General features: G+C 36.3%; 1 long non-coding RNA gene across 2 annotated transcripts; it reads right to left on the minus strand.

Annotated features, from left to right (window-relative positions):
• Positions 1–22,191: 22,191 nt before the first annotated feature.
• Positions 22,192–23,755, minus strand: LOC145107099 (uncharacterized). Of its 2 annotated transcripts, XR_013707730.1 has the most exons (4): positions 23,107–23,755; positions 22,712–22,844; positions 22,505–22,626; positions 22,192–22,440 (listed from the first exon to the last, which is right to left on the minus strand). It is a non-coding gene; the product is annotated as an uncharacterized LOC145107099 (long non-coding RNA). The 2 variants fall into 2 exon arrangements; XR_013707729.1 differs by having other exon boundaries at positions 22,192–22,626.

The raw sequence follows: 23,755 nt of genomic DNA on the forward strand, positions 1-23,755 counted from the left end.
GACAGTAGAGGATTGTTGACCCTTCATGGGAGAGTTTGGGTGCCGTACTGGGGCGGAGTACGGCAAGTGTTGATGGATGAGGCCCACAAGTCTCGGTTCTCCATCCACCCATGGGCGACGAAGATGTACAAAGATCTTCGACCCGATTATTGGTGGCCCTGCATGAAGCGGGACGTCGCCTGGTACGTGGAGAGATGCCTGACCTACAGGAAGGTCAAGGCAGAGCACCAGAGGCCCCATGGCAAGATGCAGCCGTTAGACATTCCCGTGTGGAAATGGGAGGATATCACCATGGATTTCATCACTAAGCTTCCCAGGATCGCACGTGGAGTTGATTCGATTTGGGTCATAATGGATCGATTGACCAAGAGCGCGCATTTCATACCAATCTAGGAGAGTATATCGGCTGAGAAGCTAGCCGATATTTATGTGCGCGAGGTAGTAGCACGGCATGGAGTGCCTGTTTCGGTAGTATCCGATCGAGATATCCGGTTCACTTCCAGGTTCTGGAAGCGGTTTCATGACGAGATGGGTACTCGTCTCCATTTCAGCACCACTTTCCACCCACAGACGGACGGGCAGAGTGAGAAGACGATTCAGACTCTCGAGGACATGCTTCGGGCATGTGTCTTAGACTTCGGTGGCAGTTGGGATATGTATCTTCCATTAGCGGAATTTTCGTATAACAACAGTTACCACGCTAGCATTGACTGCCCTCCTTTCGAGATGCTTTACGGGAGGAAGTGTAGGACCCCAATTTGTTGGGGTGAGGTCGGTCAGCGGGTCTTGGGAAGTACGGAGGTAGTACTCAAGACCACGGAGTTGATACAGCAGGTACGTAGCAGACTGCAGACTGCTCAGAGTCGGCAGAAGAGTTACGCCGACAGGAGGCGTTCAGACTTAGAGTTTCAGGTGGGCGATATGGTCCTCCTGAAGGTATCACCCTGGAAGGGTGTTATCAGGTTTCGAAAGAGGGGCAAGCTAGGCCCCAGATTCATGGGTCCTTTTAGGGTTTTGGCCCGGGTGGGTCGGGTTGCTTATAGGTTGGATCTTTCATCATAGCTTAGTCAGATCCACAACATTTTCCATGTTTCTCAGTTGTGGAAGTGTTTGGTGGACGAGTCAGCAGTTGTACCCTTGGAGGATATTCAGGTTGATAGCAGCCTGAATTATATCGAGAGACCCGTTGCGATCTTGGATCGGAAGACGAAGACCTTGAGGAACAAGGTGGTCCAGTTAGTGAAGGTGCAGTGGCAGCACCGGAAAGGTTCAGAGTGGACGTGGGAGGCTGAGGAGGAAATGAGGGAACATTATCCGGAGATATTTTCAGATGCAGTAACAGCAGACTGCGAGGACGAAGTCTAAGATAAGTGGGGGAGACCCATTTCTGGTATGTAATCTAAATATTGTATCTTTCATTTCTTAAGAAGTACTCGACGAGTCAGACGCCCGACTCGTCGAGTAGAGACAGGTTTGCACGCGATTTTAGTGGATGACTCGACGAGTCTATATTCTTGGACTCGGCGAGTCTGCCAGTCTGGATGAAACCCTAATTCCAAGGGTTTGCACCCTATTTAAACAACTTTTTGAGCCCAAACCAGCCCCCATCACCTACAGAGCGTCCCTCATAAAACCCTTGCATTTCCTTAAGCATTTTTGAGTGTTTCTCACGTTGTGAAGGATTTTGGTGCATATTGGGGATAGAAGAAGAAGTGTGAAGAGGAGTATTCAAAGAGAGCAAAGAGGATCCGAATTCCTTGTGACATTTCAGTTCCCATTGAGGTATAAAGCTCAAATCTTCACTTATTATCATTTAGATCTCCTTAAAAGCTTGCTATTGTTATTTTTGGACCATTTCTAGACTTTGATGTCGATTTGAGAGGTAGTTGAGATGAATGGGCTTCAGATCTAGGCATTTCAGAGCTCCATAAGCTCAAGGTTGCCACCTTTATTGAGCCAAGTTCCTATTCTAAACCTAGATCTCCACTTTTAGCTTATTTTGGGTATTTAAGCTCTATATTATCATGCATGCACGTAAAGTTAGAAACTTTACGTGAAAAGCCAACCCTAGGAACCCAGATCTATGAATTGGTTGCACTGGAATCGATCAAAATCAATTGTATAGTAATGGCATGCAAGAGACTCGGCGAGTTGTTCATCAGACTCAACGAGTCAAGTCACGAGTCCCCGATTTTTCCCCGTTTGAGAATTTAGGAGTGGAATCAGTGAGTGGGAAAGGGACTCGGTGAGTTGAGACACAGATCTAGTAATGGAGGGACTCGGCGAGTCCAAGGCAATCTTCTTGCCTCAAGAACAGATTCGACGAGATGTTCATACAACTCGGCGAGTCGTAGACTGGACACGTTCATAGGATGAAGGAGGACTCGACGAGTTGTTCATACAACTCGGTGATTCAGATGAAGCTGGACTCGATGTTAGTATCGAAGAAGAACTCGTCGAGTCTTTGCTAAACTCGGCGAGTAGAAGCGTATAGAGGATTAGAAAAGAGGACAGGGACTCGGCGAGTTGGCGGCCCAACTCGGCGAGTCAGGTCAACTGAAAGTTGACTTTGGCCAGAGGGTTGACTTTAACCGGGGGTAAAATAGTCATTTTACCCTAAGTTTAGTTATCAGTATTTGATTGAGTTTATTCATGGGAACTGTAGCCGGGAAGTTACGGAGCAGTAGCAGACAGTTCCCGAGTAGCATTTCACCAGCCAGCTTACGAGGTGAGTTTCCTGCCAGTAGGAACGGGTCTACGGCCACAATGTCGGCCCGTTTAGTTAGCAGTAGTTTCCGGACTTCGGTCCGATGCAGTAGTTAGTATGTTTGATGTCTTCGTGACTCAGGCAGGATTATGTGTTATGTGTTCCGGACTACGGTCTGATGCAGTATGCAGTGTGTGTGTTTATGCTATATGTTATGCCTATGCTATGCAATGTTCAGTCAGTTTCCGGACTTCGGTCCGATGCAGAGGGCAAGGCCCTGATTAGTTCCGGACTTCGGTCCGATGCAGTTTCCGGACTTCGGTCCGATGCAGAGGGCAAGGCCCTGGTTAGTTCCGGACTTCGGTCCGATGCAGTTTCCGGACTTCAGTCCGATGCAGAGGGCAAGGCCCTGGTTAGTTCCGGACTTCGGTCCGATGCAGTTTCCGGACTTCGGTCCGCTGTAGTGGGCAAGGCCCAGTATGTGCTTTATATGTTATTGCATGATATGTGGTAGTTTGGGGGAGCTCGCTAAGCTTCGTGCTTACAGTTTCAGTTTTTTGTTTTCAGGTACTTCCGCTAGTAAGGGGAAGAGCTCGGGATGATGGCATGGCACACACCACAGTTTTATCCTGGGAGTTTTATTCAGATATTTTGATATGATTTTGACGTCAGTCTTGCTTTGATACATTTACTATGACATTTTGAGATACACGATTCATGGTTTTATTATATGATATTTGACATTATGGTTTTAGTAATGTTTAAAACAAAAATTTTTGGGTTGTATTTTTGGGACGTTTCAGTGGAAGTGGGAGAAGATAACCATGGATTTCATAAACAACTTGCCCAAGAAGACGGGTGGACTTGACACCATTTGGGTGATCGTTGACAGGTTAACCAAATCTGTGCACTTCCTGCCAGTAAAACAGACCGACAAGATGGAGAAGCTAAAAAGGACGTACATTATAGAGATCGTACGATTACATGGTGTGCCAATATCCATTATCTTCGACATATATAGTAGATTTACCTCACGGTTTTGGCAGTCACTACAAAAGTCCTTGGGAACCAAACTCGACATGAGTACAACTTATCACCCTCAAACTGACAGGAAAAGCGAGAGAACCATTCAGACGCTGGAAGACATGTTGATAGCTTGTGTGATAGACTTCAGTAAAGCCTTGGATACCCATTTACCACTCATCGAATTCTCATACAATAACAGTTATCACACGAGCATCAAAGTCACGCCATTTGAAGCTCTCTATGGACGCAAATGCATATCACCCCTGTGCTGGGCTGACGTGGGTGACACGCAGCTAGCAAGGGGCAAGTACCTAACACCACTATCACCGGTCCTAAGATCATAAGGGAGACAACAGAGAAGATCTTCCAAATTCAGGAACGACTGAAGGCATCTAGGGACCAACAAAAGAGTTATGCGTATAAACGACGAAAACCCTTGGAATTCGGGGTTGGTGACCGCGTGCTGCTGAAGGTCTCACCCTGGAAGGGAATGATATATTTTGGAAAACATGGGAAGTTGAATCCAAGGTATATTAGACCATTTGAGATCCTTGCTAGGATCGGTCTGGTGGCTTACAAACTTCAACTACCGCAAGAACTCAGCAACCTACACCCCGCCTTCCATGTGTCAAACTTGAAGAAGTGTCTGTCCGACGAAACTCTCGTCACTCAAATTGATGAGATTGAAGTAAATGAGAGTATCAACTTCATCGAAGAGCCTGTGGAAATCATGGACAGGGAAGTCAAAAGGACAAAACAAAGTCGCATACCCATAGTGAAGGTCCGTTGGAATGCCAAGCGAGGGCCCGGATTTACTTGGGAACAGGAGGACCAAATGAAACAGAAATACCCACAACTTTTCCTCTAGTTCGTAAGAACCCGCCCAAGGTGCAAATTTAGGGACGAAATTCCCTCTAACGGGGGGATAATGTGACAACTGGCAATTCTGGGTCAAACAAAGTCAACAAGTCAGCAAAAGTCAAACAGGTCAACGAAGGTCAAACTGTTAGGACATAAATTTGTGAGTTATACCTTGCTTTTGGAGTTCTCGTTTAGGACCGAAATCACTATGATCTCGGCGGTACTTGGATCGAAATCACTATGGTCTCGGTGATACTTGGACCGAAATCACCATGTGATTTCGGTGGGCTTAAAGATGTTTTCCGTTGGGCTGGGCTTTAGTAGTTAAGTATTAATACGAAATGCCTCTCTTTCCGCCAATTATTGAATATTTACAATTCAACTGAGATGATTATACATTTTATACCATACCTTTTTATAAAATTTACACCATTCTTATAAAAGTCCGACATTTTTATAAAAAAAAGAGTTGACTTGATGAGACTAGCCTCATCTTTTCCCATGCAAAATATTGCACAACATATAACAAGGCATTATCCAACAAACAAAAATGCAACCATCACTTCACCCCCACCCCACCCCTTCCCCCTCCCTATTAATTATGGTCGAACCCCCTCCTCATCTTCAACCTTTTCTTCATCTTCTTCATTCTTTCTATCAAGAACAAGTACAAACCTTTATAATCTAGTGTTTTTACACACATTCATACTAGTTTCATCTTATTTACACACATTATCTTGTGTTAAAATCCATAGGATAATACAATCATCAAGTGTTCTTTAACCACCTCCAAGTGTTCTAAGCTTGAGGATCTTCACCTTCATCTCTTTAACCAACCACAAACACACTCAAGGTGAGTTCATACCCCATATTTTTCGAGATTTTCATGTTTTTTTTGGGGGGGGGGGGTATACAAGCAACCTTATATAATAGCAAAGATGTTGTTATACATGTTCATCTCTATGTTGTGTACAAAGTATTATTTTCATACAATATGGTTTTTACTAGTTGTTTGAACTTTTATGTGTGGTATGGTTGTTTGTAGTATGAAACTATGAAAAACAAGTATAAATATGCTATGTGTTCTTTGGAAAAGTTAGAGAAACAAAACTATGGAAATTATGGTTTTTATGAGTATAAAATGGCTTTTCTTGCAAAAATGGGTTTTTAAACAAAAATGGCCATAACAAGTTTATGGCATCATTCTTGTGGGTTTTGACTAAAGCAATATGGTTTTTAAAACATACAAAGTTTACTTGAGGTAAATACTGCAAAAAGTTAAAAATAAGTTTTACCAAATTATATTTTACTAGTTACCCGTAAATGTCGTTAAAAATGGGCCAAAAGCTAACAATTGGCTTTAACATACCAAAAGTTCTTAAATTTGTTTTAGATGTAAATGATATGATTTTAATCTTTTAAAAACATCTAAACATACTAACTTATATATATATATATATATATATATATATATATATATATATATATGTGTGTGTGTGTGTGTGTGTGTGTATGTGTGTGTGAATATATATGGACACTACAAAACATTTAGAATAAACTATAATAGGTCTTCATTACACTATACGTAAACCGTTAGTATAATTTTGTGAGTCATAGTCTTCACGTATTTACTGGAGTACCTACAAAAGTCTTGTATTATAATCAGAATCTCCTGTAAGAGAGCGTGATACTTGTGTATAGATCTATACCGGACTGACAGTCCCGCACCTAAGTTGTTAGCTACAGTTAGACTGGAAGGTCTGGGGCGACAAATGTCATAACATTCCGATGCCTGAAGAACGTCGTAACAGGCCATCTATGTCGTTTAGCACGGTTATAATAACTCACATGGGGTATTAACAATACATTTGGTTTACGGGACTAACATACATTCACATGGTTTTATATAAGAATAAAACTACATATTACTATTTTAAGTATGGAAATACTTGTACATTTTTGGTCTTAGGGTATTAAGAATACAGCTCGTTTTTAAGAAAATATTGGATTTTCTGGTAATCATACACTATCATTTTACAAGGAAACATTATAGATTTTTTCTCATACAAAACTCTTATGAACTCACCAACATAATTGTTGCCACTTTTCAAAACCGCTTGTATTCTCAGGAAATCAGTAAACAGGTAATCGAAACGTTTTGAGGGCGGGGCGTCCATGATTATTACTTTTTGGTCATTCTGTATTTGGTATTTGGAACTTACAAAGTTTGGATACAATGTAATCTCTTAATTTTAATTCATGATGGTTGTATAGTTTTGATCACTATTATTCATTTGTTATGATATTGTACATGAAGTCATCCACCCCCGGACGTTTCCGTCGTTCTGGTTTTGGGTGTGACAATCTATGGGGAAATTACTTAAAAGTACATTTTGTGCTATAGTCCTTCTTATCTTATAGAAAAGGATCCAATGATCCTTGACCGATCTTACCTGGGATCGCAAATCCCAATTTTTCTATGAAGAGAGGATCTAATTGTATTAGTATCTATAATTGATTTATTATGTGTAGTACTAATCGATAGGGCCTTATTGGTAAGATCGAATCTCCCGTTGTTCCTCAGTAGCTCAGTGGTAGAGCGGTCAACATAACCGCATCTCTTTTCGGAAGACGGTCGAGCCCTCCTGTTTTTTGTTCGGTTCTCAAGTCTCTAAACTTATGTATTTAGGGGCCTTAGCTGGTGATCCAGGCTGTTTACCTCTCGACGATGAAGCTTACCCCCCCCCCCCCCATCGTCTCACTGGCCAACCTTGACCTCTGTTACTTTCAGGTCATATCTAGTATTTTGAGTTTGCCTCGATTTGGTACTGCTCTCGCAGCCCGCACCGAAACAGTGCTTTACCCATAAATGTACAGTCAACTGCTGCGCCTCAATGCATTTCGGGGAAAACCAGCTAGCTCACCTAGGTTCGGACCTCCACTTAGTTTCACCCAACCATAACTTATCCGTTGATTCTTCAACATCAGTCGGTTTGGACCTCCACTTAGTTTCACCCAAGATTCATCCTGGTCATGGATAGATCACCCAGGTTCGGGTCCATAAGCAGTGACAATTGCCCTATGAAGACTCGCTTTCGCTACGGCTCCGATGGGTAATCTAGATGCAGTTGGGAAGGATTAGATGTGGCGTCTTAGTAACAAGTTGTAGGGTTATATGTATGGTGCTCCACCGTCGCATACAACAAACTAGGGGTGAACATTTGGACCTTCAGACCGGACCTAGATTTGGACCCGGTAAGCCTCAAAGGTCTGATCCAAGGTCCACTAATTTCTGCAAAACATGTCTGGTCCAAGAGTCGATCCGATTCGGTCAAAATGCTTACTTTTGCATCGAAGAATCTGGACCTGCACTTGCACATTCGATCATACCTGATGAGGTCCAGGTGTAGGTGTAGGTCCAGGACCTCATTATGTTTGATCGAATGTCCATCCATCAATTTCTATAAAACGAGTTCGTTCCAAATATTCACCCGTACAACAAACTAACAGTTAAAAAAATATAGTAAGATAGTTTTTGGTAACACGCATTGTATTTCCTATTAAGTTTTAATGTTATGCATATAGAGTAAGTCGAATAAAGTATGATAATTTCTAGTGTGTCGTATTTGTACAATAAGAATGATGATTCTTTTTTTCTTTTCAATCATATTTGATAACAAATGTTAATAATTGTATAATTTTGAAAGCACGAGGAACTTCTAATCTCGTTCGAGAATCTCTATATATATTAAAGCAGAAACCTAATCACATCACCTAAAACAATCTGGCCCCTTCAATGTTTTTCATTGATTATTTTAAACCACTGGATCAATTTCGTTAATGTCATCATAACAAAAGGGAACTACAAATACGCCTTTGTTACCGTCTAAAACCATTTTTCCTCCAAAATACGGATTGCTCTCTTCCTCTTTCTCTCTCTGATGAAGATAATATCAAAGCCGATGATCTCTCCAATTTCCATCCATGTTCTTCCTCTTCAAGAATCGATGATCTCTCCAATTTCTATCCATGTTCTTCTCCATCAATGCATCTCCTGCATCGTGTTTGTCACCAACAACTTGAAATTGAGATTCACTACCAAAGATTATTCTCATTGCGCTTTTCTTTTCTCAAGGTATTTGAATTTTTATGAATCTGCAACCGGTTTTCCGTTTTGATTATTCTAACATGAATTTTGATTTGAATCACTCTTATTTAGGTTTTAGGTTTATATTATGCGTATCCGATTTATGTTTCTATCTATGGTTTTTTAGTAATCAAATCGAAATGGTATTGATTTGTTCTGGATTTGACTGCGATTAACGAAATCAAACAGGTCGTTGGATGTGAAGCAAGGTGTAAACAAAGATGGTAAGACAGTCCTCTTGGGTTAAAATTCTTAAAAAAGTACTATTTTGATTGACCAAGTCTATCATTGTCAATTTGTTTTTAAGTTTAAATAACAACTATGTTGATCAATTCTATTATTGTCAATTTGTTTTAAGTTTAAAAGTAATCTCCTTAATCTTTGGCTTAAGCCACTGAGTTTGTTATTCCACAAACAAGATTTTATAACAATAATTTTTTTATTGTTCGTAACAAACTATGTTGACCAAGTCTATTATTGTCAATTTGTTTTAAACTTAAATAACAAACTATGTTGACCAAGTCTATTATTGTCAATTTGTTTTAAGTTTAAAGGTTATTTCCTTATGCCCAAGGGTATAATTGTCAACACGAGCACATACTCTACAAATTTTAATTTCTTTCATGAATTTTATATTCTTATTTTTGCAGATTATCATTCCAATTATACCGTCAATCATAAACATTTTCCAAAATAATTATATGTATATTTATCATGTTTCAATAAATAGAATCCAGACATTTATGATTAAATCGTTTAATAAGGAAATATTATCTATAAATTTTTTCAAATTCATGTACCCTTATCAATTTCAAATCCGGTCATTTAATTATATCTTATTAATTATGGATGTAAATCATATATTTATTATAACTATTTTAACTTAATATAATATCAGGACTCATGTTTTCCTATTATACACTTTTCCAAATTTTGTTATGATATATAGATATAGATATCTTATAAAATCACTGTTTACCATTCCATATATCCTGGTTAACCCTATATAATATTACGTATCATACAAATCACGAAAAAAAATTATTTCTTCAACCTCTTAATCACGAAAAAACATTGTTTATTCAACCTCTCTTTACACTTGTTGCTGCTTACTTTCATCATCCATCATCCATAACAGGTTTCATTATCGTCTGCAATGTTTGTTTTTATTCTTATATTATGAATCATGTATGGAATGGTGTTTTGAATATGTTTATCATGTATGCAAACTGGTTTATTTTTTCCTTTATTTGGGGTTAAAATATTTAATAATTGTAACTCTTCTTAATTCACCTTCTGTCATAGAACTTCCTTTGTCGAATGCTATTTGATTTCCGTCTTTATTGAATTGAAAACTGTTTTTTTGGTGAAGGTGCGGTTTACACTTTTTCCTTCATTAAAACAACAATCATGACAGCAACAATCGTTGTCAAGGTACATACAACCAACATGCTGGAATATATCGATGTATTAGACAACATTGTTTACAAATAATATGGACCATTTGTGTTACAATCTCCTAAAATGAACATGTATTCAATATATTCTGTCACTTGGACCATAATATAATTTCACTTTCAATGTTGTCCCATATTATCATTAATAACAATTATATTTCAACTATTTTTTAAAAGTAAATACATATTATATCATCCTACTTTGCAAATCTAGGATCCTAATATTTGACTTTACCGCTTAGACTTTGGCCTAAAAGTTACTTCTTCATGCCTTAATCTTTGGCTTAAGCCACTGAGTTTGTTATTCCACAAACAAGATTTTATAACAATAATTTTTTAATATTGTTTGTAACAAACTATGTTGACCAAGTCTATTATTGTCAATTTGTTTTTAAGTTTAAAGGTAATCTCCTTAATCTTTGGCTTAAGCCACTGAGTTTGTTATTCCATAAACAAGATTTTATAACAATAATTTTTTTTATTGTTCGTAACAAACTATGTTGACCAAGTCTATTATTGTCAATTTGTTTTAAGTTTAAATAACAAACTATGTTTACCAAGTCTATTATTGTCAATTTGTTTTAAGTTTAAAGGTAATTTCCTTATGCCCAAGGGTATAATTGTCAACACGAGCACATACTCTACAAATTTTAATTTATTTCATGAATCTTATATTCTTATTTATGCAGATTATCATTCCAATTATACCGTCAATCATAAACACTTTCCAAAATAATTATATGTATATTTATCATGTTTCAATATATAGAATGCAGACATTTATGATTAAATCGTTTAATAAGTAAATATTATCTTTAAATCTTTTCAAAATCATGTACCCTTATCAATTTAGAAAGAATCATTTAATTTAATCTTATTAAAAATGATTTAATTCATCTATTTTTTATTTATATTTTTATTTAATATAAAATAATGACACATGTTTTCCAATTATATCTCTATATTTTTTTAACAACTTTAATTCGTTATTATCTTCACCAATATTCTTTAATTCCATTATTTGTATAATCATTTTTTATGGTATGTTATGATATCCATTTATGCATTTACTCTTCTCTCCAACTTTATGTACTTCATCTTACATTTTACAGTATACAACAAATATGAATACCAACAATAGAAGAACCAAATCAAAAACATCGCCGTGCCCACCACTGTCGAATATCACAAACGGTAAACTTTTAATTTAATATTATCGTTAGATGTTCAATACATATAATTTATTGATTTTCTTTTTGTGTAATATATATTCCCGTTAAATTTCATATTTAATGTGTAATATATTTTCATTTCATCCACATTTATCTTACTTTTTTTTGTAGAAAATAACTTCTACATCCCCACTAATTGTCAAGTTATTCGAAAATGACCTGAATTACATTCAAACTCATCATCCCATAACATCTTACGACCAAATTTGCAACCTACAACAATTTCATCAAGGTCGCCACTTTCACAAATAACTAATTAGGGTAAATTATTAATAATTACTTTTATATTGTTCTCTCACTGCCAGTCAAAACCATATAAAGACTATTAATTTTTCCAAATTTAATAACTGTTGTGATACTAATAAACAGTTATAAACGGTTCATATACGTCGCCGACTTCAAATGTCCAAACAAACAAAAATGCAACAACTTTCAAGGATGTAAGGATGCATCACAACTCTGGTAATAGTTATCCTATTGTTATATTACTACTTATTATATTTTTTGTATTTAATTGATTATAAATTTAATTTCAATATATGTACTTTAATATTACATATACATATTCATATTTTCATTGTCATTTATAATACAATTTTTTTTTCAAAAAATCGTATCTTCATGACGCTTGTTTCTCAAGTTACTCAGGAAGTTACTCCATCACCTTCAACATCATCCTCTCATAACCGTATACGGCAAAATGTGCAACATTCATTTATTTCCTCAAGGTCGCCACTATCACATATCACCGGTCAGGGTAAGTTTTTCATAATTACTTTTTTATTATGTTTAACTAAACAATTTAGATAATATAAAAACTTTAATACATTCAACATTTACTAATATAAAAAACTATCAATGAACAGTTGTAAACAGTTCAAGTACGTTACCAATTTCAAATCACCAAACAATTCAAAATGCAACAACTTTCAATCCAGGCAAGTCCTATCTCAACTATGGTCATATATTTCAAATTATGTCATTATTAATTAATACATAGTATTTTTTATTTTATCATATAATTACATTAGCTATATTTAACTTTATATCTTTTTTCACGTTTAAAAGTTACTTCACAATTATTACCAACACAATCATTGATCTTATCTAATCATTATTTTTTCAAAAAAAATGTGCTACATTTCAAGAAAATAACACAACAAAAACGACAAGAGGGAAACGAAAACAGTTCAATACAAAGGATATTCCTTTTTCGATTTGACTAAAGATTTTGTGGAGAACTCAAGCAATACTACTATTCGTTCACAACCTTCCTTCGGTTATACTGATAAGGTTGATTACCAAGGTATGTTATCGTCTATTTTGTTAATACATCAAATTATACATTTTTGTACTTAATTTGATAAATATTCATTGTCTTATTAATAATTTAAATTATGTTTATTTTGCAGCATCAAGAAAAAAGAAACAAAGATATGTGTCTTATAATTCAGTTGGTCAAAATGATGTAAGAATTGACACCCAGACTAAATGTATTGGCATAAGCAAATGTACTGTTTCTTTCTATTTAAAATTTTAAATTTTGGTTATCCAATGAAAATTATCCTTTCAATATGTTATCACCCTTTTCATATTACGCTTATAGTATATATTATGTGATGAGTTTTTTTTTCTTTATAGATTATTTGGATTCTGGTGATGCGGTATACGTTTGCTCTGTATGTAAATGTAGGGTTTGGAAGGGAAAAGCAATAAGAGGAAATAAAGATTTAAGTAAAACCTCTTATTCCATATGTTGTTACAATGAAAAAGTAGGATTACCAAACTTGATTCACCCACCTCAGTTATTGCTTGATTGATATAGCGGGGTTACTGAGAAAAAGTCAGAACTTTATAAAAAATATTTGTAGATACAATATGATGTTTGCATTTACATCTATGGCTGGTAAGACTAATCATGCCATTAACTCTGGAGGTGGTCCTTATGTTTATCGAATGCATGGACAAAATTATCATATTGCAGACAGCTTACTACTAGAGGAAGGCGAATTACCGAAATTTTGCCAGTTGTATATATACGATACAGATCATGAGGTTAACAACAGATTCAATGCATACGAGTATGTAAATACATTCTATCATATAATAGCATTAAATACACACAAAAACCCACAAACACACAGACACAGACACAGACACACACACAGACACAGACACAGACACAAACACAGACACACAACACACACACACACACACACACATATATATATATATATATATATATATATATATATATATATATATATATATATATATATATATATATATATGGTCAAAACTTTTATTATGTCTCAAAATATTTATATCCATGATTTTGTTTTCCTATTAATGTAGTTCAAAAAAGAAAAAGTCAACATCTAATAATTCAATGGGAAATCCTTTTTCACTGGAGTTCTTGATTGTTCATGAGCTAATGGGTTTATTGGATTTTATAAATCCATTAGTTAAGCAATTTAGAATGGCACGTGATCGATTTGGATCGAATCCAACAGAGCGTATTAGGCTTAAATTGATTGGGACAAGAGAAAATGACGGTAGACAGTATAATCTTCCTACCACAAGTGAGGTTGTTGCACTTATTGTAGGTGACATTGACGGTTCCGATTCACGAGATATTGTTTTGGAAACTCAAAGTCGTCAACTTCAACGTATTAATGAGTTGCATTCGCAATATCTTTCACTTCAATATCCTTTATTGTTCCCTTATGCGGAAGATGGATTTCGATTGGATATATTACATCGTGGTGTTGAAGAACCAAACTCCAAAGGACGAATAACATTGACAATGCGAGAGTTTTTTGCTTATCGTATACAACAGAGAACTAATGAAATATCTTTGATATTACGTTCTAGAAAACTCTTCCAACAGTTTTTGGTTGATTCGTATACAATGGTTGAAAATGACCGGCTTTATTAAATTCGGTTTAACCAACCAACATTACGTGTCGCTCCTTATGGAGACTTGGCCGAGGCTGCTCAAGAAGGAACTGGAGATGCTTCTGCGATGGGAAACCGTATTATTATTTCGTCTTCTTTTATGGGTGGCAGCCGTTACATGCAATAGAATTACTTATGTAGAAGTAGAAGAACATAAGTATGTATTATTATTCCGTCTTCTTTAATGTATTCAAAGAACTTTGCCCGCTAACGTTTGGTGATTTATGTAGAAGTAGAAGAACATAATTCCAAATTTTGAGATTTTTACTGATTTGGATTTCGGTTAAAAACAAAGCTTAAGAAATTGTTGATTTCACCCATTAGTTTCCTATTCTCCGCTCTATTAAAAAATGAAAATAAAAAGGAAGTGAATCAAGTACCTGAATAGAGTGTTGCCAAGTTGTTCCTAAACATAAGGGAAAGCCAATCAGATTACCTGGAAAAGCAAATAGCTAGATTTAAAATCCTGCTAATAGATGGACCAAATAAAAGATAAAAACATGCAATTAAAAGCTTAATAAAAAAAAGAGTACATGTAAATTCAATAACATTTTCTGACCATCTCTTGGTAGAATCGGAACAAGTCCTTCATATATCCCAAATAAAAATAATAGTAGCCCTAAAAGCAAAAAGATGAATACCTTTGAGCTAATTGTATCATATTTAGCTTTGAAAATCAACTCCTTACGTTCCCATTACTTCCATCCTCAACAAAAAGATGTTGGAGAGAAAAGCCCTTTTGTTTATTGTAATTACACACCAAAAGTTGAAGATTAAAATTAAAGAAAAAGGTGGAAGAGGCATGTGTAAGCGTCGATGGAAGAGGAGTCACAATAATGACCATCAATACATACCAAATTAGAACACCCAAAACGAAGTCAACTGTCCTAGCAGGTGGCAACACAACTAGGTCAGGTGTTCCCGACAGAGGAAGGTCAGTTGTCACGGATGCCCGAAGTGCATGGTTACCAGGTCGTGAAATAAGAAATCTGCATCTTATTCATTGCTCTCTGTTTTCTTGGAAAGATGCAACATGATCTCGATGCGAGGGAAAATAGATACGGTGGAGAGATATGGAAGCAAAGAAGCAATTGGAAACTTATTAGGAATGAGATGGTAAACGAAGTAGGTGGTGGCGAAAAGTGGAAAGGGTGTGAGAAAAGAGAATGACTCAGCTTGTTATAGGCGGTGTAGAGAGGCAAGTAGCTGACACCGCATAAGTTAATAACGGGGAAGGCGATCTATCTAACAACGCCGCAACAAGAAAAACCCACCACCAAGTCTTCTTTCTCATGGTGGCAAGCACCAAGGTACCTTTCATCAACAACCAAACAACGTCGTTTCCACAATCCTAATGTGTCGTCATGCTATTTTGAGCATAAATGAGTTAGAAATGAGTTTAATGGGTGTTTGACTTTCCTTTTAAAACAACTTTTGGATTTTTAACTTTTCCAAAAAGTTAAAAAAGTCCAAAAGATATTTGGCAAAATAGAAAAGTTCTTTTAAATCAACTTCTTGCCATGAATAAAAAGTAGTTTCTTCAAAAGTCATAAAATCTCATATTTTCCTAACTTTTGGCTTTTAATTCTTAAAAGTCATAAAAGCCAAGCCAAACACATTCTAAAGGCCTCCTTATAAAAAAAATTCCTTTATAAAAAGTCTTTTTTATAAAAGGACTTTTAAGTTAAAAAAAAGAATCTCAAATACAACCGAAGTACACAAAGAACCAACTTAGCTGCAGGTGACGGACGCATGATGGTAGGGAACTTCTCATAGACGTGGACTCTTTAGTATTGCAAAAAAGGGTTTCACACACACACACACACACACACATATATATATATATATATATATATATATATATAGCGTTCAATCGAGAACATTTCTTATTGCGAGAACATTTGAGAACAAAATTTGACCACACAATTTTTTTAAATTAAAAACATCATATAATATTAATATAAACCAAAAAATAAGTAAAAAAAATAAAAATAATAATAAAAATAAAACCCCACTAACCAACACCACTCACCACCCAAACAATACCATCCACCACCACCACCCGTCGCCGCCACCCACCTCAACCGCCCATCACCACCACTGCCACCCACCACCCAACATCATCACCACCATCCACCATCGCCAACCAGGACTATCATCTACCACCACCACCCACCATCACTATTCACCTCCACCACCCATCACTACCACCCTGCCACTACCACCACCCACCATCCATCACCACCACCACCCATCACCACCGACCACAACCACCCGCCACCATCACCCCCACCCACCACCCTCCATCATCATCACCACCACTACAACTATCACCCACCCACCTCTACCACCCATCATTACCACCTAGCCACTACCAATCATTATGACCACGACCCGCCACTACCACCAACCACCACCTACCACCCATCACCACCACTCTCTACCACTCTCCACCACCCACCACCACCATCCTTCACCACCGGCCACCACCACCCATCACCACCACCCGCCCCCATCATCCCGACCCACCAAAACCACCACCCGCCCACCTCCACCACCCATCACTACCACCCACCTACTACCCACCATTATGACCACCACCAGTGACTACCACCAACCACCACCCACCACCCATCACCATCACCCATCTCCACCACCCATCACCATCACCCACCTCCACCACCCCCACCACCACCACCCATCACCACCGACCACCACCCCCATTTCCACCAACCACCACCCACCACCCATCACCACCATCCGTCTCCACCCCCCCATCACCACCACCCACCTCCACCACCCCCTACCACCACCACCCATCACCACCGACCACCACCACCTATCACCACTACCCGCCACCATCACCTCCATCCACCACCCACCAAGACCATTGACCACCGACCACCACCCATCACCACCACATATCACCTTCACCCGTCTCCACCACCCATCACCACCGCTCGCCACCGACACCTGCCACCCACTATAATCACCACCCCACATGTCACCCCCACCACCCTTCACCACCAAACATCACTACACATCACCACCACCCATCACCATCACCCGTGATTATGTCTATATAATCGCATGTAATTATTTGTATTTAATCACATATGATTTATATGGACAATATTCTTTTTAATCCATATAAATCATGTGATTAGATACATATAATAACATGTGATTACATATATTTAATCAAATGTGATTAGATTTATTTAATCATATATGTCGTTATTGTGTTCTCGATTCAATAATTATTTTTGTCAACTTTAATCATATCTGATTAGATACATATAATCACATGTGATTATATGTATCCAATCACATATGATTTATATCAACAATATTCATTTTTTAGTTTTCGTTTCAATAATTTTTCTCATATATTTAATCACATGTGATTATAAGTATTTAATCACATATGATTAATGTGGACATAAATTTGTTTTAATGTTCTTGATTCAATAGTTGTTCTCGTGTATATAATTACATGTGATTATATATATTTCATCACATATGATTTAGTGATTCAAGAACGTTAAAACAAATCCTTTTCACATAAATCGTATGTGTTTAAATACAAGAGACCAATTATTGAATTAAAAACACGAAAATGAATATTGTCCACATAAATCATATGTGATTATATGTACCTAATCGCATATGATTTATGTGGACAAGATTTATTATTTCTTACCCAATTCAATAGTTGTACTCATGTACTTAATCACATGTGAGTATATGTATCAAATCACATATGATTTACATTGATAATATTCGTTTTTGCATTTTTGATTCCATATTTTTTCTTATGTATTTACTCATATGTGATTGTATGTATTAATCACATATGATTAATGTGGAAAAGGAAAAACTATTTAATCAAAAACGCAAAAATGAATCTTGTGTACAGAAATCATATGTGACTAAATGTACAAGAACAACTATTGAACGAGAATGCGAAAATGAATATTGTCCATATAAATCATATCTGATTAGATACATATAATCTTATGTAATTAAACACACAAGAAAAACAACTGAATCGAGAACGCGAAAATGAATATTTTCCACATAAATTCTATGTGATTAGATACATATAATCACATGTGATTATATGCATTTAATCACATATGATATATGTGGACAATATTTATCTTTTTGTTCTCGATTCAGTAGTTGTTCTCATGTATATAATCATATGTGATTATATGTATCTAATCACATTTGGTTTATATAGACATCATTATTTTTTGTCCATGTAAATCATATGTGATTAGATACATATAATCATATATAATTATATGTATTTAATCACATATGATTACAGTGGACAGAACAATTACCGAATTGAGAATGTGACAATGAATCTCATCCACATAAATAATATATGATTGGATACATATAATCACATGTGATTATATGTATTTAATCAAATATGATTTATGTAGACAATACTTATTTTTGCGGTTTCGACTGAATAATTGCTTTTTTTCATTTAATCACATGTGATTATATGTATATAATCATATGTGATTAGAAACATATAATCACATCTGATTAAATGTATTTAATCACATATGATTAAAGCGGAAAAAGAAAACAATTATTGAATCGAGAACGCGAAAATAAATCTTAGCCACATAAATCATATGTGATTAGATACACATAATCACATGTTATTATATGTATCTAATCGCATATGATTTATGTGGACAATATTCATTTTCGTGTTCTCGATTCAATAGTTGTTCTCGTGTATTTAATCAAATGTGATTATACATATCTAATCACATATGATTTATGTGAATAAGATTCAAATTCGTGTTCTTAATTCAATAGTTGTTATCATGTATTTAATCATATATTATTTTATGTATTTAATCACTTACGATTAATATGGACAAAGAACAACTATTGAATCGATAACACAAAAAATGAATCTTGTGCATATAAGTCATATGTGATTATATCATATAATCACATATGATTAAATACACCACCACCACCACCACCCATCACCATTACCCCACTCACCACCCACCACCATCACCACCACCCACCAACATCATCTTCAGGTACCACAATCACCACCTACCATCACCATCACCACCAAACATCACCGCATGCCACCACCACCCGCCATCACTCACCCATCAACACCACCACCATCGACCCACCCACCACCCACCATTACCACCACCCCACCACTACCCACCTACTACCACCACCCGTCACCACCACACCCCCACCTTCACCACCCATCACCACCTCACGACCAACATCCACTCCGTACAACCATTAACAGTGTATGTGATTAAATACATATAATCACATGTGATTATATGTATCTAATCACATATGAATTATATAAATAAGAGTTGTTAAAAAAATATTTTCAAAACTAACCACATATGATTAAATATATATATTCACCTACGATTAAATCATATTTGATTAGATACATATAATCACATGTGAATAGATTTATTTAATCACATATCATTAAATTTGACAAAGAACAATTATTGAATTGATAATGTGACAATGAATCTTCTCCACAAAGATCATATGTGATTGGATACATATAATCACATGTGATTATATATATTTAATCAAATATAATTTGTGTGGACAATATTTATTTTCGTGGTTTTGATGCAATAATTGGTCTCATGTATTTTATCACATGTGATTATATGTATTTAATCACATATGATTTATGTGGATAAGATTTGTTTTTGCGTCCTTGATTCTCATGTATTTAATCATATATGATTAATGTGGACAAGATTCGTTTTTGTTCGTATAAATCTTATGTGATTAAATACATATAATCACATGTGATTATATACAAAAAAACAACTATTGAATCGATTCAATAAATATTCATATATGCACATAAATCACATGTGATTAAATACATCTGATCATGTGGTTAAATACATCTAATCACATGTGATTGAATACAACTGAATGTATTAATTAGATATAATGGATCCAAGATACATTTTTCTTCGAACTCGACCAATAATAGATTTTTTTTATCATGTTAATGTAAAGTACATAACAAAACTAACTAATAAAGATAAATAGAACAAAATATTGATTAACGCAAACTTTTTTCCTAATAACTAATTATGACAAGAAAATTGATGGGCAATGAACAACTGACACGATTATGTTTTAATAGCATTTTTGTAATTGTTTTGCATTATATGAAAATTGTAATTTAAGGATTATCTTTATCAATTATGGACTAAAATGTGCTTTTTCAAATAACAAATACTTAAACACAACAAAACAAATATAATAAAAATATAGACAAAATTGCAAAAATGGTCCCTGTGGTATGCAAATTTTTGGAGTTTTAGTCTAAACCACGACTTTTTTGGATTCGAGGTCCTTTTGAGCTAGTTTCACTGCGTTTTTGGTCCCTCTGAATAGTGAAATGACTATAATACCCTTGGATTATTTCTTTTTCATTTTTCTTTCATTTCTTTTTAAATCTAATACTAATATATTTATTTTAATAATTAATAAATTAAGAAGGGGCCACCTTCTCTCTCTCTCTCTCTCTCTCTCTCTCTCTCTCTCTCTCTCTCTCTTGAATAAAAAATTAACTTCGCCTCTCTGTTTCTCGCTCCCTGTATCTCACCCCACGAAGGATTTCATGGGCTTCGAATCGGTGAGTTTCAGAAGGCGATCGGAGATCGTGAAGGCAATCGAACCCCCACAGGTCCGATCAAAACCCTCATCCCCTAACCCTCTAGTTAAACCCCTTTTCGATTTAATGCCTCCCTCTTCTCTGTTCATTTTTTTGTATCTAATCTCTTTTCATCTTGATTCAATGATCTGAGACGGTGGCGTTTTTTAGGATTGGAAGCAACGAGAAAGGAAATCAAGGTAGGTGGTTTTTCAGTTTGCTTCCTTGATGAATTTCATTGATGCTCAGTTTGAAAAACTTGATATGTTGGTAACGATCGTGAAGCCTCATTGTTCACTGAACCTCAAATGAAAAAAACTTTTTGTTTCATCTCCGTTTGATTTATGAAAAATCGTTGAAATCAAGTGAGGGTTTCTGTCAAGATTGCTTCCTCACCACCACCTCTAGCAAACTGAAGAGGGTAAATGTTTCTGTCAAGATGGCTCTAGTTGGTCGATTTCCATGTTTGATTTGGTCAAATTCTCTGTCCGATTTCACCTGGGTTTTCATTGATTTCATCTGGGTTGCATAGAGTTTAGTGGCAGATGGGTTACATCGAGCTTTCATTGACTGCACTAGGAAAGGAAAGGAAACAGAGGTGTTGCTCACCACTTTTCAATTGTCTTCCAATGTCTGATTTTCACAAAAAAATCCTTACAAACAAAAAGAATCTTAACTTTTATTCTTTAACTATTCTTCTTAGGATGGCAAAATTGGTTTATTGGTGAATTTTTAAGTGATTGTGGTGTATGAATTTTGATTATAACAGAGAATGGTCGTTTAGGTTTACGAGAGAGAGAGAGAGAGAGAGAGAGAGAGAGAGAGAGAGATGGGCCCCAAATTAGGTAATTATTTTATTTTTCATATAAATTAAATAGAAAAAGCATAAAAAAATATATCAGAAGGGTATAATAGTCTTTTCAGTTTATCGAGGGACCAAAAACGCATTGAAACTAGCTCAAAAGGACCACGAATCCAAAAAAGTCGTGGTTTAGACAAACCCCAAAAATTTGCATACCACATATACATTTTTGCAATTTTGTCAAATATATACATATGTGGTGTAGCAGCAGATTACTTTTTCACGCGAATTTATTGTCAGAAACAAACACATGCAATTTGTTGACTTTTTCATTATCTTTTTTTTATGTTCATTATTCCTCACGTACAATCCTATTGCAGAAAACAAGAATTGCAGAAAACCAGTAATAAAGCTAAAGAGAAAAACTTACTCTTCCCTCTTATCTCATCCACAAACAAAGCAAAAATAAAAAAATAAAAAACATTTTGTGTACCAGGCTGAGAGCTATTGTGCCAAGAAGCAGTAGATATAACTTTCCCTACAATGTCAACAAAAAAATATGTTACAACCGAATATGATCAGGGGTAAATTTGTAATATGACCTTGATTAGATGAAGATTAGACGCATGTCTTAAGAGCACAAAAGCAAATTCACCAATTTGCGCAAGTAACATTCCAATCACGTGCACAAGGAGTGGGATGAAAAGAACCCTCAGCTAACAACCTGCAATCAAAACACCAAAAACATAATCCAAGGAAGCACAGTCCCACAAGAAGTGGATACAGACAAAGAATTCGTCTTCACATACAATGTCACATTCAAAGATGGTACACTTATTTACTCATGAACGATGATCAAATCCACTGGTGTTCAATCATAAACTCCCTAATGATCGTCCTCTTCCTCTCCGGAATGGTAGCCATGATCATGATGCGCACTCTCTGCCGAGACATCAAAATAAACTGATTTATTTGTGGCGAGCCAAGGTTTATGCCATCAATTGTTTAGGGCTCTAGTTTCTAGGGATAATATTTGTATCATATAACTACTTAGAAGTTGAAAAACGAGGGGGCCATGGCCCTGTGCCGTTATTGAGTTCCGTCCGTAATCGTTATACTCAGATCTTAGAAAATGCACATGTATCATGTTATTAACCAGTAGTAATACTTAATAATCTAATATGAGAAGAAAAACAACACTCACAGAGCAATAGAATCATCGGAGATGTCAGAAGTGAGAACACTAGATGAACAAAGCATGATCACAACAGAGAGAAGAAACAGAAGCTCATGCTCAGCCTTCCTCTTCGGATGATTGATGTGATTCATCTCCACAGCTCCAAACACAACTTTGTAGAATGTGGAACCAATAATCCAACGACTTAACCAGAGACATTGACGACTTCAAGAACCAAACAAGCGGCTATCAATAACGCAACCACCGATGTATAGCACCACATCTGGTGGTCTTTAGCTTCAGATCTGGTGAAACCGGAGTTTCGGATCTGGTGACATCAGATCTGGTGGCTGGTGAAACGAGTTCGGAAAAGCTTTTAGTCAGGGAGGAGAGGCGGAGGAGGTGGATGGAGATAGTTAGGGAATAGGTAGTTCAGGAAGATAAGAGACGGAGAGAGCTGGTTTTCAACGGTGGGAGGTGGCTTTCGACCGGAGAAGTAAAGCTTAAGGGAGGTGGTGAACTAGCAGATCTTCAGCAAGCGAAGAGGCGGGGCTCTAGTTGTTCAGGTAGCGGCGCTCCGGTGGTTCAGGCAGTGGCGCTCTGATGGTTCAATGGTGGTTCAAAAAGAAGAAAGCGATTATTTCGTATATCAGTGGAGTGGGTGTGGGTGGGAGGA

This window comes from Lactuca virosa, chromosome 4, assembly GCF_052849685.1.
Source record: "Lactuca virosa cultivar CGN04683 chromosome 4, Lactuca_virosa_CGN04683_v6, whole genome shotgun sequence".
Classification (NCBI taxonomy): domain Eukaryota; kingdom Viridiplantae; phylum Streptophyta; class Magnoliopsida; order Asterales; family Asteraceae; genus Lactuca; species Lactuca virosa.